The sequence below is a fragment of the Sceloporus undulatus genome, chromosome 2 (assembly GCF_019175285.1).
Source record: "Sceloporus undulatus isolate JIND9_A2432 ecotype Alabama chromosome 2, SceUnd_v1.1, whole genome shotgun sequence".
NCBI lineage: Eukaryota > Metazoa > Chordata > Lepidosauria > Squamata > Phrynosomatidae > Sceloporus > Sceloporus undulatus.
Window position 1 is genome coordinate 189,045,779 of NC_056523.1, and position 17,788 is coordinate 189,063,566.

The 17,788-nt window shown below is 43.3% G+C and overlaps 1 long non-coding RNA gene across 10 annotated transcripts; it reads right to left on the reverse strand.

The window, feature by feature from the left end:
• Positions 1-7,172: 7,172 nt before the first annotated feature.
• On the reverse strand, positions 7,173-17,311 carry LOC121922447. 10 transcript variants are annotated; one of them, XR_006102158.1, is made up of 5 exons: positions 17,252-17,308; positions 13,777-13,924; positions 10,076-10,167; positions 7,607-8,022; positions 7,173-7,312 (listed from the first exon to the last, which is right to left on the reverse strand). It is a non-coding gene; the product is annotated as an uncharacterized LOC121922447 (long non-coding RNA). The 10 variants fall into 10 exon arrangements; XR_006102155.1 differs by lacking the exon at positions 17,252-17,308 and adding an exon at positions 14,118-14,570; XR_006102161.1 differs by lacking the exon at positions 13,777-13,924 and having other exon boundaries at positions 7,607-7,701; positions 17,252-17,311.
• Between the last annotated feature and the right edge of the window lie 477 nt (positions 17,312-17,788).

Consider the following 17,788-nt stretch of genomic DNA (forward strand, 5'->3'; position numbering starts at 1 on the left):
TATGATGTTTTCTGCTAGCATTATGGTGTCATTGACATAGCTTAGATTGTGCAACAAAGACACTTCTTTGCATCTAGATTCAGTTCTTTTTTTGTCAGTCAAGACAAAATCTTGGAATCGCCTGAATCCACCACAGGCAGACCTGCAGATTGCAGTCAGCAAGAAAGTTCCACATTTTGACAAAATCGTGAATGAGAAGCAGGAGGAAAGAGGTCACTGAATTTTATGTTCACAATTAACATTTTGCTCTGAATAAATTAGAATCTAATTGTTGAATTTAGATCTGCAATTTATGCACTGAGTTAAAAGCTTTTTTGCCCCCAATTTGTTCAGTTTGTTCAACTTCAGTCTTGTATGTGGTTCAGTTTGTGGTTCAAAAATTAGACTTCTTTATTATCAAACGTAATATTACTTTTGTAGGGGGTGCAAACGTGAATCAAACATGTCTTAGAGGTGTGGGGCATAGAAAAGGCTGGGAACCACTGCCCTAGAGGCTTAGAGGGGATGATAAACACATGAAATTGAGGTTCTGCCAAGATTGAACCCAAGAACTTGTTTTCAGTGATCAAGCCTCAGAACTATAAAGTGTATTTTAACATGTCCTGTGGGCCCTTGGTATGTATCCACTGGGATTTGGTTCCAGGATTCCCCATGGATACCCAAATTTCCATGATATACAATGGCAAAGTAAAGTGAAGCCCCTAATATCAAACAGCAAAATCTAGGTTTGGTTTTTGGAATTTATATATTTTTTAAAAAATATTTTCAAGCCGTGAATGGTTGAATTTGTGGATAAAGAATCCATGGATACAGAGGGCCGACTGCATTTATGGCCAACTTTTTTTCTCTGACAGAGCACCTGTGCATTTGATTATCCTGGCTCAGCCATGGAAACCTATTGGGTGACCCTGGGCAAGTCACACTCTCTCAGCCTCAGGGGATGGCAATGACAAAACCCCTCTGAAGAAACTTGCCAAGAAAAACCCATGATAGGTTCACCACCTTAGAGTGTCCATAAGTCAGAAACAACTTGAATGCACACAATAACAATAAAAATTGAACAACTGATAGTTGTTTCTGGGGTGTCAGTTGAATGAAACCTTCCATTGAATGCCACTTGTACAATTGTGATGCAGGAGTTCTGCCAGAGGGGAAAACTTGGCATGCTGTATAAAGAGTCCTTTTGTCTAATACCAGTCTGCCACCTTTTTGTGGACAGAGGTTCTGGCCTATTAATATTGGCATCACAGGGAGAATGACTGTAGCTTTTTCCCTCATTAAACCACTTCCATGCTTGTGAGGGTATTGCCTGTTTTATTGTGTGTAAAATCCCACTTTTCAAGCACTTTTCAAGCATCTGACAATTACAGGATCTAGATGTCAGGCTGCAATTCCTTGTTCACTTGCTTCTTTATCAATTGCCACTGGTCATGGATAGGATATATTACCCCCAGTATTAGTATGTTGGGGAAGACAAGCAGGAGGGTGCTCTTGCACTTATGTCCGACTTGTTGGTTTCCCAAAGGCATCTGGCTGGTGAGCAAACCACTGGAGCAAATAGAGCAAATAGTTTGAGCTCGCCATGGCTGCCTTTCATGTTCTTATTTTTACAGAATCCCTATGCTTCAAAGAGGTCAGTCTCCTGTGCACCCTTATTGAAGAGTAGGCACCATTCAACTTAATCCGACTTACTTCTAAATCAACACACATAGGACTGCACAGTTTTTATTGCAGAAAAGCTGTCACAGTATAGCCAGAAACAGAAGAACAGTTTGTGAATATCAGGATAGATTGCTAACTGAGGCAAAAGCCACCAGGAAGTGATTCAACGTGGGCAAGCGGAGCCATTTCTCATAAGTGAAGGAGAAAAAGAAAATTCTTCCTTCAGGGAAGTTTGTATGACTTCCAGGGAATTTATCGCACGGTGAAAATTGGAAGGTTAACCAAAGATTAATCTGGGGCCATCCAAGATATTTCACGTAATTTCGCAAAAGATTTTCAAATGATGTCGCACGCAAATGGAACACAATCCAGATGCAATCGTGAGACATCCCAAGAATAGCTGAATTTGGAAAAATATTTAATTTATAAATCCTTTTCACTGCAAATTCACAGTAAATTCACATTTGCATTAGTATGAAATGCATCTCCAGTTCGGCCATGGGATCCTGTCCTCCCTGTAAATGTGCAAACATGTGAATTTGAAATCAAGAAGCCGATGGATACGTGTTCATGTGATGAGTTCATTCACATTCGCACTGCTTTCTCTTTCGGATAGATGCTGTGTTAGTCTGTGTGTTTGATAAGCTACTGTGTAATTTCTTGCATTTTCAGATTGCCCTCCCCTTCTTCTTCTTTCAGGATGGTGATACATTCCTCCATGTGAAAAAGTCCCAGGTAGTCTTGGACTTCCACCCATCCTCTTGTTAGAGCAGGAGTGGGAACCATGACTGCACATTCCATCAGCTCTAGTAGCGAAGAATGCTGGGAGCTGCAATCTCACAACATGAGGAAAGATGCACGATTCATGCCTCTATATTAAAGCTAAAACTTAATATAGACTTTATAGAAAGGAGAGACAAATACTTTAAAGAAGACTTGGGCTGGGAATGCAGGATAAGGAAACAGCAGCCATTAGCCTGAAAGGCAGGAGCAATTGTGCTTCATCAATTTTCATTATTACAGACAGTAGCTAGTGGTCAGGAAAACCTTCACTTCTTGATTTCTAAGAACACATGAAGACCCCTTCTAGTTGGGACCAAGGGCTTAACTCAGGGGCAGAGGGGAATTTGGTTAGTCCTCTCCCAGAAGGCACATGGTAAAGTTTCTTGGAAGTTGTTTAAAACAATTGGAGGACCAAAGATCTTTCAACTCTGTTCTGCTGGACCAGCATGATTTATCTCACACTGGCCACACAAATACCTACGAAAAGCCCAAAGCAGGACATAAAAGCCAATAGCTTTGGCTCTTAAGCATCCTGCAGTAGGCTGCAGTCTTTCTTCTTCCTCCACAATTACTTGGAAATTCAAAGGGAAGTGTCAGTGAAGGGAGATGCATAAAGCCACACTTTTGCAGCAATGTTTGGAACAGTTGTTGTTGTTGTTGTTGTTGTTGTTGTTGTTGTGTGCCTTCAAGTCCTTTCTGACTTATGGTGACCCTATGGGGTTGGCAAGTTTCTTCAGAGGAGGTTTGTCACTTCCATGCTCTGAGGATGAAAAAGTGTGACTTGCCCAAGGTCACCCCAGTGGGTTTATCATCATCATCATCATCATCATCATCATCATCATCATCATCATCACTTGTATCCCATTCTTTTCCCAGGACTTGTCTCAGAGCAGCCTCACAGCATTAAAAAACAGTACAATTTACATTACATGTAAATTACATGGGTTTACATGGCTGAGCTGGGATTCTAACCCTACCTTCCAGTGTCATAGTCCAACATTCAAACCACTACACCACACTAGCTCCTGTATACAACACACCAAGAGGAAAAAAGGGGGGAAAGCTTGAGATGCAAATTATGAAAAGAGGTCTGAGGTGAGAGGCAGCCTAGTGTCAAATTGCCACCAGGGACAAAGACCCAGGTGCAGATCCCTGTTTCTCTGTGAAATTCATTGCATATTTTTGGGTCTCACAGGTTGACTGTGCAGGATTGGGAGGGGATGTTCTGCTACAGAAATGCCAAGTCAGCCTAGTTTTTTGTGTTTGTGTGTATGTGTCTGTGATTCTGCTTAATTTGATTTTGTGGCTAAAGAAATAGGGACTTGATGAAGATTATAGAGATAAGATTCATGAACGTGCACAACCGATTTCAGAAACCAAATGTCTTTTTCCATATTCTTGAAATCATTAGAAAATTAACCAGGCTTATATCACCAAGTCTATGTACCAAGTTCCTATCAGTTAAGTTAACATAGTTACCTCTAGTTTATCAGTGTTTTCCACAAGTTTGAGAGGCACAGAAATTAAAATCTAATCAAACAGGGTGGAAATGTTTGCATTTTACAAGTGCCTGACTCAATTTCCTGTCTTCTGGCAGGAAGCTGAACGCATGAGATTGGCAAAGCTGGTAACGGATGCTAGAGAAAAGCACCGTGTTCCCATTTGCAAGGGACTAATGGCACCATCCAGTTCATGTTTACTCCCACTATGTGCAGTGGTGCTTAGTTCCAGGCAAGAGTGCATAGACCACCATAGAACACAGAGTTAAATGTGCATAAGACTACTGGCTTACGTACTGGATTGTGACCACAATGTTCAACAACACTTTCCCAACTTGTTTTTATTAGAAACAAGGCAGCTAGCCATTAAAAAAACTTCTACAATGTAAGAAGCAGAGGATTGCAGGCCCACAGGATAAGTTTTAGCCTAGTCATATGAAATTTAAACTCCGGAAATAAGAATTGTCAATGGAGGGTCCAAGTGGATGGGCAGAAAAATGTGGCTCAGTCCCGCTTTTTCACTAAGTGGGTCAAAGCCCCTCTGCCCACACGGCCCACTCCCAAGACGGGCAGAATGTGTATGGCCCACTGCACAGTGCGGGTCAAGCTGCACCACCAGGTAATTTTTTTTTGTTGCCTCCCCACCACTTTATTTTGTCTTTTAACTTATTTTAAAACTTAATAAAGATTATTATTTAAACAAATGGGCGGGGCATTGCCAGTCCCCTATAGCAAACAGCTTTTAGGAAACACTTCTCCCCAGCTTATGGGTTAACTGCATGTACACCATCAGAAGTCTCTAATAGCTGAAGCAGCCATATGCAGATAAATATATATGGACCTACAGCACTTGCAAAAAGTAACTAGCTACAGTGCCAAGGCCCTAACAGCAGTTGGTGGCTGATTTACTTTTGTTGTTTGTTTTTGTTGTGTGTCTTCAAGTCATTTTCGACTTACGGCAATCCTAAGGCAAACCTATCAAGGAGTTTTCTTGACAAGATTTGTTCAGAGGAGGTTTGCTTTTGCTTTCCCCTGAGGCTGAGAGAGTGCGACTTGCTCCCATAGTCACCCAGTAGATTTTCATGGCTGGGTGGAGGTTTGAAACGGGCCTCCCCAGTATCCTAGTTCAAGGCCACTAAACCACCCTAGCTGTTGTTACAATTGTTAACATTAATTCTTTGCTTCTTTGTTATTCAAAAGTTATTCAAAAGTAACAGAACATGGGCCCGGTACATACTGGCCTTTCAGGCGCCCTTGTCACATGCAAGGGTTGCCGGGGTGGGTGGGGCTGGAGTGCCCACATGCCCTGCAACCCTCGCACGTGACAAGGGTGTAACCATGGCGGTGCCCTGTATACATGGGCGCTGCCATCGTTAAGTGTCAATGGCGCACTTGTTACGCCACCGCCACAGCGTAAAAAGAACCTGCTTTTTGCGGGCTTTTTTCCCGCTGGTAGGAAGCCACACTCTTTGGCGGCTGAAGATTCCCTTTGGCGGAAAAACAGGCACCGGCAGGCCACCCTTTTTGGGCGGTCTGTACTGTGCCACAGTTACCTTTTACTTACCCAGCAGCAGTAGGGATGGCAGTAGGAATGATGAATCCACACTAGGCTTTAGTCCAAACGTAAAAGAAGTTGTTTGAAATGCTGAAACCTCTTTCCCCAAATAGGTTCAGCACCTTGGATAGCTTATATACTGTACACCCAAAGCAGATTCTTCACCCCAATGAAATGGGAGCCATCCACCACCACTACAGTTACGTCTTTAAAAAGCCCTATATCAGAGTAGTAAAAGCAGCTGGCCAGTGATATAAAGCACACCTAAGTAATGAGGCCAAGCACCACATGTAACTATAAAACACCACTATAGTTAGACCCCAGAAAGGGTGATCTTATCCCACTTCATTGTACATTACATTTGTAAGATGAGGGGTGCCTCTACATTATAAAAATACTGCAGTTTGACACCTCTTTCAGTGCTGTAGCTCCAGTCTATAGAATGAATTTGTAGTTTTACAAGGTCATTTTGGGGGGTGTAACTAAATTATACCTTTCTCGTGGGGACAATATATTTTTTGTTTTTTTTAAATATTGTTTTTAATTCACTTTTTATGCCAACAATTACAGTCACAACCAACACATCATATACATTACACAAGTCATAACACGATTTGACTACTAAAACTAAAACGTAACACAATTTGACTACTAAAACTACTGGAATAAAAAAAATCATAGAAACATATATTACTTCCTATATATTACTTCATCTCCAAAGTTTCTTTCTGTATTTCGTTTTCTTTTAATTGATTGAGGAATCTTTGTATCTCTATCTCCTCACGGATTAAATGCTTTATCCATTTACCAAATTCACTACAGAATAAACAATAATTTCCTTTTATGTTTACTCACCAAATGTTACTTTACCTATCAATGTACCTTTATATTATACCTTTATGCTATATCATTATTATAAACCGTTAAAAGTACCTTTGAAGACCTGAACCTTGCTATTAGTTGGGGAGACAATAATTGTAATTAACTACAGTAGTTACTTATAACAAATTTCTTTCAAGCTCTGAATTACGCAGCCAGAAGCCACAGGGAACCACAAGTCTTTGCATAAGCAGAATCAAGGTGTGCGGTCTTTTCTGATTTAAGATTGCATAATTAATAGTTGTACTTAACTGGTAACATATAAACCAGGCTTAAGATGGTGGTGGTGGGGAGATGCCCTTTGAGTATATTTTGGTGTATTCTGGCTGCCCCCTGTTGGAAAGTAAGAGTTTTGTTTTGTGTTTTTCCATACTGTGTCCAAATTGCTATTGCAACCATATCCTTCCAAGAAATAGGAAAATTGTAACTTAATGAAGGATAATAGCATTCTGTATGTGGTGTAACTTTTACTTTCACATATTTCTTTACAGTTATAAACTGTGGCTCTTATATTTACAGTGTTGTGGGTTTTTTTTAACAAGGTCTGAGTTAGTAATTTTCAGAAACAAGATCATAAAGTGTTGCTTTTTAAAATGACAACTATAAGGTAGCCATAGTAATTAGATACTGGGGTGGGCTTGCATCTGTAGTTACTTTTAAAGACAGATGGGCCCGAACAGACAGGCTAAAATAGAGCTGCTTTGGGTCACTTTGGAGGTATACTGTTTAAATGACACGCGTATCTTAAGAGGCCAGAAGCTGTATCCCCCCCCCTCCACAAAATAACAGAAGGGTATCATACAATTGGATTTATTTAAAGCCTCTCAGATCTGTCGGCTTGCCCTCATTGGTGATGGTTTTTCAGATGTCTTGTCTGTTTCTCATGATGACCATTTTTACCGGACGTATAGGTCTCTTTACTCGTCGCGGGTATCTGTGGAGGAGACAGAAGAGGGGAAATGGCGGGTTACTGGCTTGTGCCTTTAAAATCAAGCCCAGGCCAATCAGGGCCAATTCCGTCCCGCAAGGAATGCCGGGAACTGTAGTTCAGAGCCCTGAAACGGCCCTGACACGTGGCTCTCCCATGTCCTCGTGACTCCATTAGGGCAGGCAGCTCACCCGCAATTGCGCGACCCACCTATCCACCCCTGGACAAGCCCCCTAGCTGAGATTACCCCATCGTCCAAGATAGAGAAGATTATCAGGCGGTAACAGAATACAGTAGTACCAGAGACGCAACTCCAATCAGAGCTATGATGTCCACAGTCGTCATGTCAGCAACGTCCACACTCCCAAGCTGTCAGGTCAAACAGAAGGTGCGGCCTGTGGAAATAAATATCTGTTGCTTTGTCTTCAGATATTGCTTTTCCAAGCATGCAAATGTCTTAGCACTGCCTTCTTATCTCCTGTTAAATCATGACTCCCTCGGATGATTCAGCCAGGAAGTGGACTGAGACTCTTGCCTGACACTCCTCCTCATTCCCACACTCCTGTGAGAGGATTTCCCTGTTCGTTGACCTCCTTGGCAAGTGGACCCAGATTATGAAATGAACACGTCTTAACATGCTCAGCAAGATTCCACTTGGAATCCTGATTTAAGGCAAGGCATCATGCTGGCAACGTTGGCATGTTCTGGCTCGCGCACTGCAGAGGAAATGAAAGTAGATGAACATTAACGGAAGGAAAAGTTTGGGTTGGTTTTGTTTTGTTTTTAGATATCTTCAGTTGGCCCAAGACATATTGCTGCCTGAAGCGGAGCAGAGAATGGCACCCCCTCACACACAGTATGGCAAACAGAAAGGTCTAGGGGAAAATAGTCAGTAATACATAAGAAAGTTTTAATATCTAAAATATTCCCAAAAATGCAGTTACAGTAATTTTCTGGCATCCAGCGTACTGGGCTGGGAAACTGCAAATCCCATGAAAAAAGTACACAAAATACCAATTCCTTTGTGCCTCTCAAAATGGAATAGAAAGAGATGATAAAGTATGTCCACTTAGTAAGAGAGTGCACAATAGATACCAAATGAAGAGGGATAACACAGTGTGCCCATAACAATTAAAAGATAGCCAAAGTCTCCTCTCTCAACCCAAAATCTTCTCTGCCCCGTCCCGGATCCGTCCCTTCTCTCTTGCTGCCCCTCATTCCTGGAACCTTCTTCCTCTGCATGCATGGCTCATCACTTCCCTAACCAGCTTTAAGGCTGAGCTGAAAACTATATTGTTTAGGGAAGTGTTCTCAGGGAATTTGTGACTGTCATCTGGCTGTCTGACAATATTTGATGTGATGTGATGTAATGTGATTTGTTTGATATTTGATGTTTTTAATCTGTTTTTTTCCTTTCTATATGGTAATTTTATCTATTCCTCTTTTAATTGTTATTATCTTAGAATGTACGCCTTGGGCAGGCTTTTATTTACTCCTAATTTTACCGACTTTGTACAGCGTTGTGTATAATTACAGCGCTATAGAAATAAAGTTTAATAATAATAATAATAAATGCGTTTCGACTGGAGCATCTTCCTCAGTGGTCAATTAAAACTAATATAACAGCCTTGTAAGATAACTCATGTGGTATATGGGGGCATCCCGTCGCTATAGGTAAGTTGTTGGTCCTCATAGACCATATATCAAGCCTAGGAATGGGATGTCCCACATATAATAGCAAGCTTGGGACCGGGAAAGTAATCCCCAGCCCTAGTACATTTGGAAACTGTCAAAAATACCCAAATTAAGGGTTTCTTCCGGAATGTTCCAAAAATTCCCATGCCCACAGACCTTTGGGAATGGTGAAAATAATTTCCTCACGGAGTCCCCTTGGGAACTGAGAAAGTAATCCCCAGCTCTAGTACATTCGGAAACTGTCAAAAATATGAAAATCAAGGGTCGCTTCCAGAAAGGTGAAATATTTCCCATACCCGCAGACCTTCGGTAAAAGTGAAAAAATTACCATACCCAGGGATCTTTGGGAACGGTGAAAATAATTTCTTCACCAGGGCCCCTTAGGACCTGGAAAAGTTATCCCCAACCCCCAGTACATTTGGAAACTGTTAAAAATATCCAAATTGAGAGTATCTTCCAGAACGGTGAAAAAATTCCCGTACCCATGGACCGTTGGTAAAAGTGACAAAATTGCCATACCCAGGGGCTTTCGGGAAAGATGAAAATAATTTCCTCACCGGCGTCCCCTTGGGACCTGGGAAAGTAATCCCCAGCCCTAGAACATTTTGAAACTGTCAAAAATGTCAAAATCAAGGGGCGTTTCCAGAACGGTAAAAAAATTCTCATACCTGTGGACCTTCGATAAAAGTGAAAAATTTCTATACCCGGAGACCTTCGGGAAAGGTGAAAATAATTTCTTCTCCAGGGTACCTTTGGGACCCGGAAACTAATCCCTAGCCTACTACGTTCGGAAATGGTCAAAAATATCCAAATCGAGGGTCATTTCGGGAACAGTGAAAAAATTCCCATACCCATGGACTTTCGGTAAAAGTGAAAAAATTGCCATACCCTGGGACCTTCCGGAAAGGTGAAAATAATTTCCACAGTAGTGCACCCTTGGTAAACCAGGAAAGTAATCCCCAGCCCTAGCACATTCGGAAAGTGTCAAAATATCTAAATCGAGGGTCGCTTCCGTAACGGAGCAAAATTGACTATATCCGTGGACCACTGGTAAAAGTAAAAAAATTGCCATACCTGAGGACCTTCAGGAATGGTGAAAATAATTTCTTCATCTGGGTACCCTTGCGACGCGGGATAGCAAGCCCCAGCCCTAGTACATTCGGAAACTGTAAAAAATATCCAAAACGAGGGTCACTTCTGGAACGGTGAAAAAATTTGCATACCCGCGGACCTTCAGTAAAAGTGAAAAAATTGCCCTACCTGGTGGCCTTTGGTATAGGTGGAAATAATTTTGTTCCTAGGGCACCCTTGTCACCCGGGAATGTAATCCCCAGCCCTAGTACATTCGAAAACTTTTTATGCTTCAAAAATGGGTCAGTGCCATATATAATAGTTAGTATTAATGGGGAAAGATCACAAGGTTGTAAAATAAATAAAGGAACCCGACAGGGATGTCCCCTCTCTCCCTTTTTATTTAGTTTGATGATAGGAATTCTGTTAAGGAAAATTAGAAATGACAAACAAATTAGAGGCCTAGAGATTAAGAATCATCACTTTAAACTAAAGGCATTTGCTGATGACACTGTAATTTTCTTAGAAAACCTATCAAATAGTATTAAAAATTTATGGCTAACATAAAGCTTGTGAGATGGCAGGATTTAAGATCAACAAACAAAAAGCGGTATAATGACAAAAAATCTCTCAAAAGCAGATGAGAAATCTCCGCTAGAAAAAATCTGATATATAAATATTACAAAAAAATCAAATATCTGGGGATGACCATCACAAACTAAAATTCTGAACTAGAAAACAATTATATCAAAGTGTGGAGTAATATACAGGAGGATTTAAGAAAATGGAAGACGTTACAACTCTCACTATTGGGCAGGGTAGCCTTGATCCCCAAGATGATTTTTCTCTTCCAATCTATACCCATTATGACAGCTGACAAGCTTTTTAAGAAATGGACAAAAGACATCAGAGAATTCATTTAGCAAGGCAAAAAATCTAGAATTAAGACATCGTCATGCAGGATAGCAAAAGGCAAGGAGGTCCATGGGGAGGAAGGGACGGGGGGCCCCCGCCTCCTCCTCCTCCTCTTTTCCTTCCTGCAAGTGCAGACACCCGCGGGGAAGAAAGAACGGGGGGGCCACCTCCTCCTCCTCCCTTCCTTTCCGCGGGTGCAGATACCCGTGGGGAGGAAATGACGGGGGCGCCTTCTCCTCGCTTCCTTCTTTCCTGCGTGTGCAGACACCTGCAGGGAGGAAGGGATGGGGGGTAGCCTCATCCTCCCCCCTTCCTTCCCAGGGGTGCAAACACCCACGGGGAGGAAGGGACGGGAGGGCTGCCTCTTCCTCCTCCCTTCCTTCTCGCAGGTGCAGACTCCCACGGGGAGGAAGGGATGAGGGGCTGCCTCCTCCTCTTCTCCTCGTGGCTGCCAGGCAACCGCGGGGAGAAGGGGATGGGACTGCAAGCCCCAGTGGGCTTTGTGGTCAGAAGTCCCATCCCTTTTCCCTTGGTAGCCTCCCTAATTGGATGGGAGACCGGGAAGGGGCAGAACTTCCAGCCGCAAAGCCCGTTGGGGCTTGTAGGCGGCCGAAGGTCCTGCCCCTTCCCAGCCTCCCAACCGATCAGGGAGGCCACGGGTGGGACTTTCGTCCCCAATGGGGGTCACAGCCCAACAAAGGTTGGGAACCGCTGATATACAGGAATCCAAGCCATCTTGAGGCAAGAGGAGGGAGGGAAGGGGAAAGGTGAAAAGGAAATGGAAATAAAAGTGATGGATTGTGAAAGAATGATGATGAAACTTACAGAAATGATGGAAAAATAAAAGGAGAAAGAAAAACAAGTTTTTTGGAGGCAATAAAGGAGGAGAGAGAAGCTATGACAAAGCAATTCCAACAACAGATGCAACTGGAAAGGATGGAAAATTCAGGGATCTACAGGAAAACAGTAAACAAATACATCAAGATATACAAACATTAAAAGTGGACAATAAAGGATGTAAAACTGCCCGTGAAGCACATCAGAAGGAAATACAGAGAAACAAAATTAAACTTACTGAGATAGATAAAAGGCTTGTGTATTTACAAGATTATCAACTTTGTTATTAAATACATACCAGAAACTGGAAAGGAGATAGAAGAATCGATTTGAAAACAGAAATATTAAAATGGCTACAACAGATCTCCCCATCTCTTAATTGGACTGAAGATGATTTAGAGAGGATTCAACGTATCCCATCAGCAAAGAATAAAATAATCCCAAGAGATGTCATTGTGAGAGTGACTAATTATAATAAGAAGGAGGGACTGATGAACATGATGAGAAAAAATCCAGAGAAATTAAGATTTGGAGAAACCAGAGTGGAAATATGTAATGATTACTACCCACAGACGAAAATATGCCATGTACTTTTGCACTGTTGAAGGCTGGGATTAACTACACATGGGGACACCCGCTGTCCTTAAAATTTCAATGGGCAGGAAGAAGATCTAGGGTTAGGGTTGCCATTCCTGGGGACCTCCAAAACGGGGGAAATGTAGGACAAGGTTTTAAAATGTAGGGCTTTTTGTTTTGTTTTGTTTCCTGGCCAGGAAATAAAAAAAAAGGTCCTACATTTTTAAACCTTGTCCAAGGCCTCACTGGGGCTTGGGAGGAAGCGTCCTCCAAGCCCCAGCCAGGCCTGGGAGGACTCCGCGATCACGGAGCCCCATCCAGGGCCTCATGGGTTTATGTCAGAGAGACTTCTGGTGCCACAACAAACTACAATTCCCAGGATTCCCTGCACTGAGCCAGAGCTGTTAAATGGGTCTCAAACTGGATTATTTCTGCAGTGTGTGTTCTGGACCTCAGTCTCAAAGGTGCTACAAGATCTCTCTCTTCTACAGACTGACACTGCTGTGTCTTTGAATAATGCTAGTGGAGCAGAGGTTTGAGCATTGGACTATGACTCTGGAGACCAGGGTTCAATTCCCAGCTCAGCCATAGAAACCCACTGGGAGACCTTGGGCCAGAAGTCACACTCTCTCAGCCTCAGAGGATGGCCATGGCAAACTCCCTCTGGACCAATCCTGCCCAGGAAACCCCATGAGAGGGTGGCCATAAATCTGAAGACGCCTTGGAGGCACATGACAACAAAGCAGTGCAGGACAATGCAGCCCCACCCTCATCCTTACCTGGCGCCCGCGCTCACCTTACCGCACACAAACACCCCTCTCTTCCCGAGACTTGGTTCCGCCCAGGGCGCCGCCTGATGCTGTCACCCGGCGCCGCCTTCACTGGGGGCGAGACCATTCCGTGCGGAGAGGGGGTGAGGCGGTGTTAGGACGGCGGGCTCTGAAAATTGGGCGGGGCGGCTGGGGAGACTGACAGAAAGCGGTCAGTGGGTGAAGGAGGAGGGGTTGGGAGAGACCATTTGCCCCTGGAGAGGGGTGTTCTCCAGTCACCTTTCATTTTCCAACCAACACGTTTTTCTAAACGGGGTTGAGTCAGGGTAGATAAATGACTTATAACTGAATTGTAGAAATATCTCCCAAAATCACAGTAATCGCTTCCGAGTCCCTTTCAGCCCAAATGTCCAAGTTGCTCCCCCTGCGGGAACGTTGCGAAGGGAACCCCGCCCAGATTTCAGTTGGGCCGGGAAGGGAGGGAGGGGGCAGGGCCTCCTCCCTCGCCTCACACGTCACATCCGGTCCCCCCCTTCCCCCCCTCCCTACAAAATAACAAAGTTAGCATTCTTCAATGAATTGATTTACAGTATTCAATGCCATTACATGTGAGGTTCCATCATCGCTGACGTCTTCTTAACATAGAACCTTCACCATCCCCTTCAACTGACAGGCTCTTGGGGGTTCCACACGGAGCTGCTCAACGCTTCTTTGTGGCTTTGGTCTTCTTCGACTCATTGTCCACAGGTTCTTCCTGTCGGGATGGGGAAAAGGCGGATATATGTGGGAAGCGGTTTTGTGTTTTTAAAATCCATCCCAGAGTGGCAGCCAATCAGGACCACTTCCGCCCCGCAAGGCAGGCCGGGAGCTGTAGTTTCGAGTTTTGAAATGGCCATGTCGTCCCATTAGGGTAGGCAGGACCACCCACCCTGGACAAATTACTGTACCTGACACTCAGCAGTCACAAAAGATAAGAGGCGGTAGCAGAACACGGCTAAACACAGGACACCAAAGCACGCAATCAGATCGACCGTATCCATCGCCACAAGTCCCACTTCACAAGTGTGCAGGGGCAAAAACAGTAGCTACGGTCTGTGGGCAAGCTTTGTCCGGCTTTCCCAGGCTTTCAAAAGGCCCAGAGTCTGCCTTTTATATGGTGATGTTTGAATGTCATCCTTCCGTCACAATTACACTGTGACCTCTTGTCTGTTGTTACCAGGAGTGGGCTGGAATAATTGTCCAAGTTGCTCCCCCTGCGGGAATGTTTGGTCTGATCCTGTGAAATAAAGCCTTTGGCTTTGAAGATCAGTGTTGCCAACAAGCCTCGAAGATAATTCCCGGAAATGTCTGTCCAAAACCCGCTGAATCCCCCCAGATCACACGGAATATTCAGTCACAATTCCCAGAAAATTCCCATAATGTTAAAATGGCAGATGTTTTGCAAATAAACGTAAATATAATTGAATAAAAATAATTGTAACTTATTTCAACTCTCAAAATCACCATTGAACCAAACAAAGAATCTTTCAGTCCTTTTAAGATATTTATTTTGACATGAAGGAGGTTCAGGATCGCGGGAGGAAGGGAAGCGGGGCAAGCACGCGCGCGCGCGCGGAGAAAATGGTGCAGGCGCCGCGCGGAGTGTATGGTGCAGGCGCGCGCGCGCGGAGGGAATGGAGCAGGCGCCGCGCGGAGGGAATGGGGAAGGCGCGCGCGCTGCCACTGGCCCCTACTGAGGCCTGGGCAGTGCGCAAGCTCTCCCAGTGGGGGCGCGGTGGCAGCCGAGGAAGAGGAGGAAGGTGGAGCCGGAGGAGGAGGAGGAGATGGGTCGGCGCCGCAGCAGCGGCAATGGCCGAAGCGGACCCCCCAAGCCGGGAACAAGGCACGGGTGGGGGCCCAAACCGGACCGTGACCGGGAGGGGCCCCCCGAAACCGTGAATGTCACGGGGGCCGCCGGGTTATGGCAACCCTATCTAGGGTCGACTCTGTGGAACAAGGATTGCAGTTATTGGAAGAATGGGGATAAATAAAGAAGAGGGGAAAAAGCCTGGAGGACCTGGGAAAAGAAGCTGGAGAGAGCGGGAGAACACCTGGACAGAATAAGTAATGGTTGCAGCGACTGGAGGAGAAGAAAGCTTGGGAGCAGTTGCAGGAGTCGGAAATTTGGAGATAGAAGAAACAACTACTACAATCAAATAAAAAAAAGTGTTATATTCATGAGCATTCGGGGGAGGGCAGTTTGGGGCCTTTGGATCTCTTTGCCACCCCTCCCCACAAGGGTAGCTTTGGCAACTGAGGCTAGGGCAAAGTGCCCTAGTGCATGGAAGTGGGGAGGTGAAATGGACATGGGGGGAAGGGGGAGGAAAGGAGGGAACAGAGGATGGGATTTGGATATGGGGAGCACTAATTGGAGCCATTAGAAATAGAATTAAACTGGATTATGTCAAATAAGCTGGAAATTTCAATTTTAAACACCAAAGGTCTGGGTTTGCTGGTTAAAAGAAGAAGGATTGAAGCATTATTAAAAAGGGATGCAGCAGATTTGATTTTTTTACAAGAAACGCACCAACATTAGCATGGACAAAATGAACTGAAACTGAATTGGGCAAGTAATTATGAGAAAGCATTTGGAAGTTCTAAATCAAGGGGGAGGGTAGCAATAATAATTGCAAAAAATGTAATTTTGTAATTAAAAAGGTATTAAAAGATGATGATGGAAGATATATAATAATACAAGGGGGATTAGGGGAAGATAAATATGTACAGTATTGGCAAATGTATATGCTCCAAATGAAAAACAGGAAGAATTTTATGAGAAAGTATTAAGAAAAGTGGAAAAGCTACAAGAACAATATGTGGTATTGGCAGGTGATGTTAATATACAAATGGATAGGATAAAAGATAAATCTAATCTCTCAGTAAAGGATAGAAGTAAAAATATAACAAATTTAAATAAAATAATGAGCAAAAGGGAGTTTAAAGATGTATGGAGATTAGTAAAAGGAGAGGAAGCAAAATATACGTATTATTCTGCTGTACATAAAACATAAACAAAATAGACTATATCTTTGTATCAAAAATATGATAAATAAAGTATTAAATTCGGAAATATCAAATATAAAAATAACGGACCATGCCTTGGTGAATGTAGAAATAATGGTTAAGAAGGACTATGAACAAGTAAAAAGGTGGAGGTTAAACACTAAGATATTGAATTATAAGGAAATTGTAGAAAAAAAGGAATGGCAAGAAATATGGGATATAAATGATAAAGAGGTGACAAAAGGGTTGTTATGGGACACCATGAAAGCAGTTACAAGAGGAATTTGTATAAAAGAAACAAATAATCTTAAGAAAAGACAAGAAGAAAGAAAGAGGAAATTAGAAAAGGATATAGAATTATAGAGCTAAACAGATATATGTAGAATTAAGGGCAAAAAGGGAAGAATTGGATAAGATGGAAATAAATGAAGTACAAGAAAATCTGATTTATTTAAGAAGATAATTTTTTGAATATAGTAATAGGAATTCAAAAATGTTGGCCAGGTCCACACAAAAGAAGAAAATGGAAAGTATGATAAATACGGTTAGAGATAAATCTGATAAAATATGTAGATTGATGAAAGAAAAATTAATTTTTTGAAGAATTCTATAAGGAATTATATCAGGCAGGAGAAAATCATTTGGATAAAATAGAGAAATATGTGGAAGAAAATTGGGGGCAAAAATTAGAAGAAGAAGAAGAAGAAGAAGAAGATAAAGAGTTACTGGAGCAACCCATTGAGAAGGCGGAGATAGTGGAGGTAATAAAGAAATTGAAAAATGGGAGAGCACCAGGGATGGATGGATGGATTGGCACCAGAATATTATAAAGTGTTTGAAAAGATATTCATCTCAAAATTGCTAAAATTATATAAGGGAATAATGAATGGGGAGAAGAAGATACCAGTATTATGGCACCAGTCATTAATAATTTTAATACCAAAGGCAGATAAAGATTTAACGGATCCAGGATCATATAGACCAGGGGTCGGCAACCTGCGGCCCGCAGGCCGGATCCGGCCCGCCAAGGCCTTCTTACCAGCCCCTGCGCAGTCCTGCCGCCGATTGCCGCCGATTTTCCCTGTTTTCTCACCGCTCCGGCCGCCATTTTGTTTTTCAAAATGGTGGCCGAAGTCTCGCGTGACCTCAGGATGGCAAAGGTCACGTGAGATTTCGGCCGCCATTTTGAAAAACAAAATGGCGGCGCCCATGTAGGAGGCCTGGTGCAGCCCCTGTAGCACTCCAACAGGGCTCCAGGGGCTGCAGCAAGCCTGCAGCAGGCTCCACCTCGCCTTCCTCTTCCCTAAGAGCAGGGAAAGGAGGAGGAGGAAGAAGGAAGGAGTACAGAGCCAGGGAGCCAGGGGGGCCAGAGCAGCAGCTGCAGCCACAGCAAGGCTAGAGGTTGGTTCATTGGGGGAGGGGGTTAGCTGGGTCTTCTTTCTGCAAAATCCCCTCTGAGCACCTTGTGGCTTTTCTGAGTTGAAACTGTGCATGCTTGCTGTAGTTTATTTTCAATTGCATTTTAGTAATTTCCTTGCTTGTACCTTTATTAGTATTATTATTATTACTACTACTA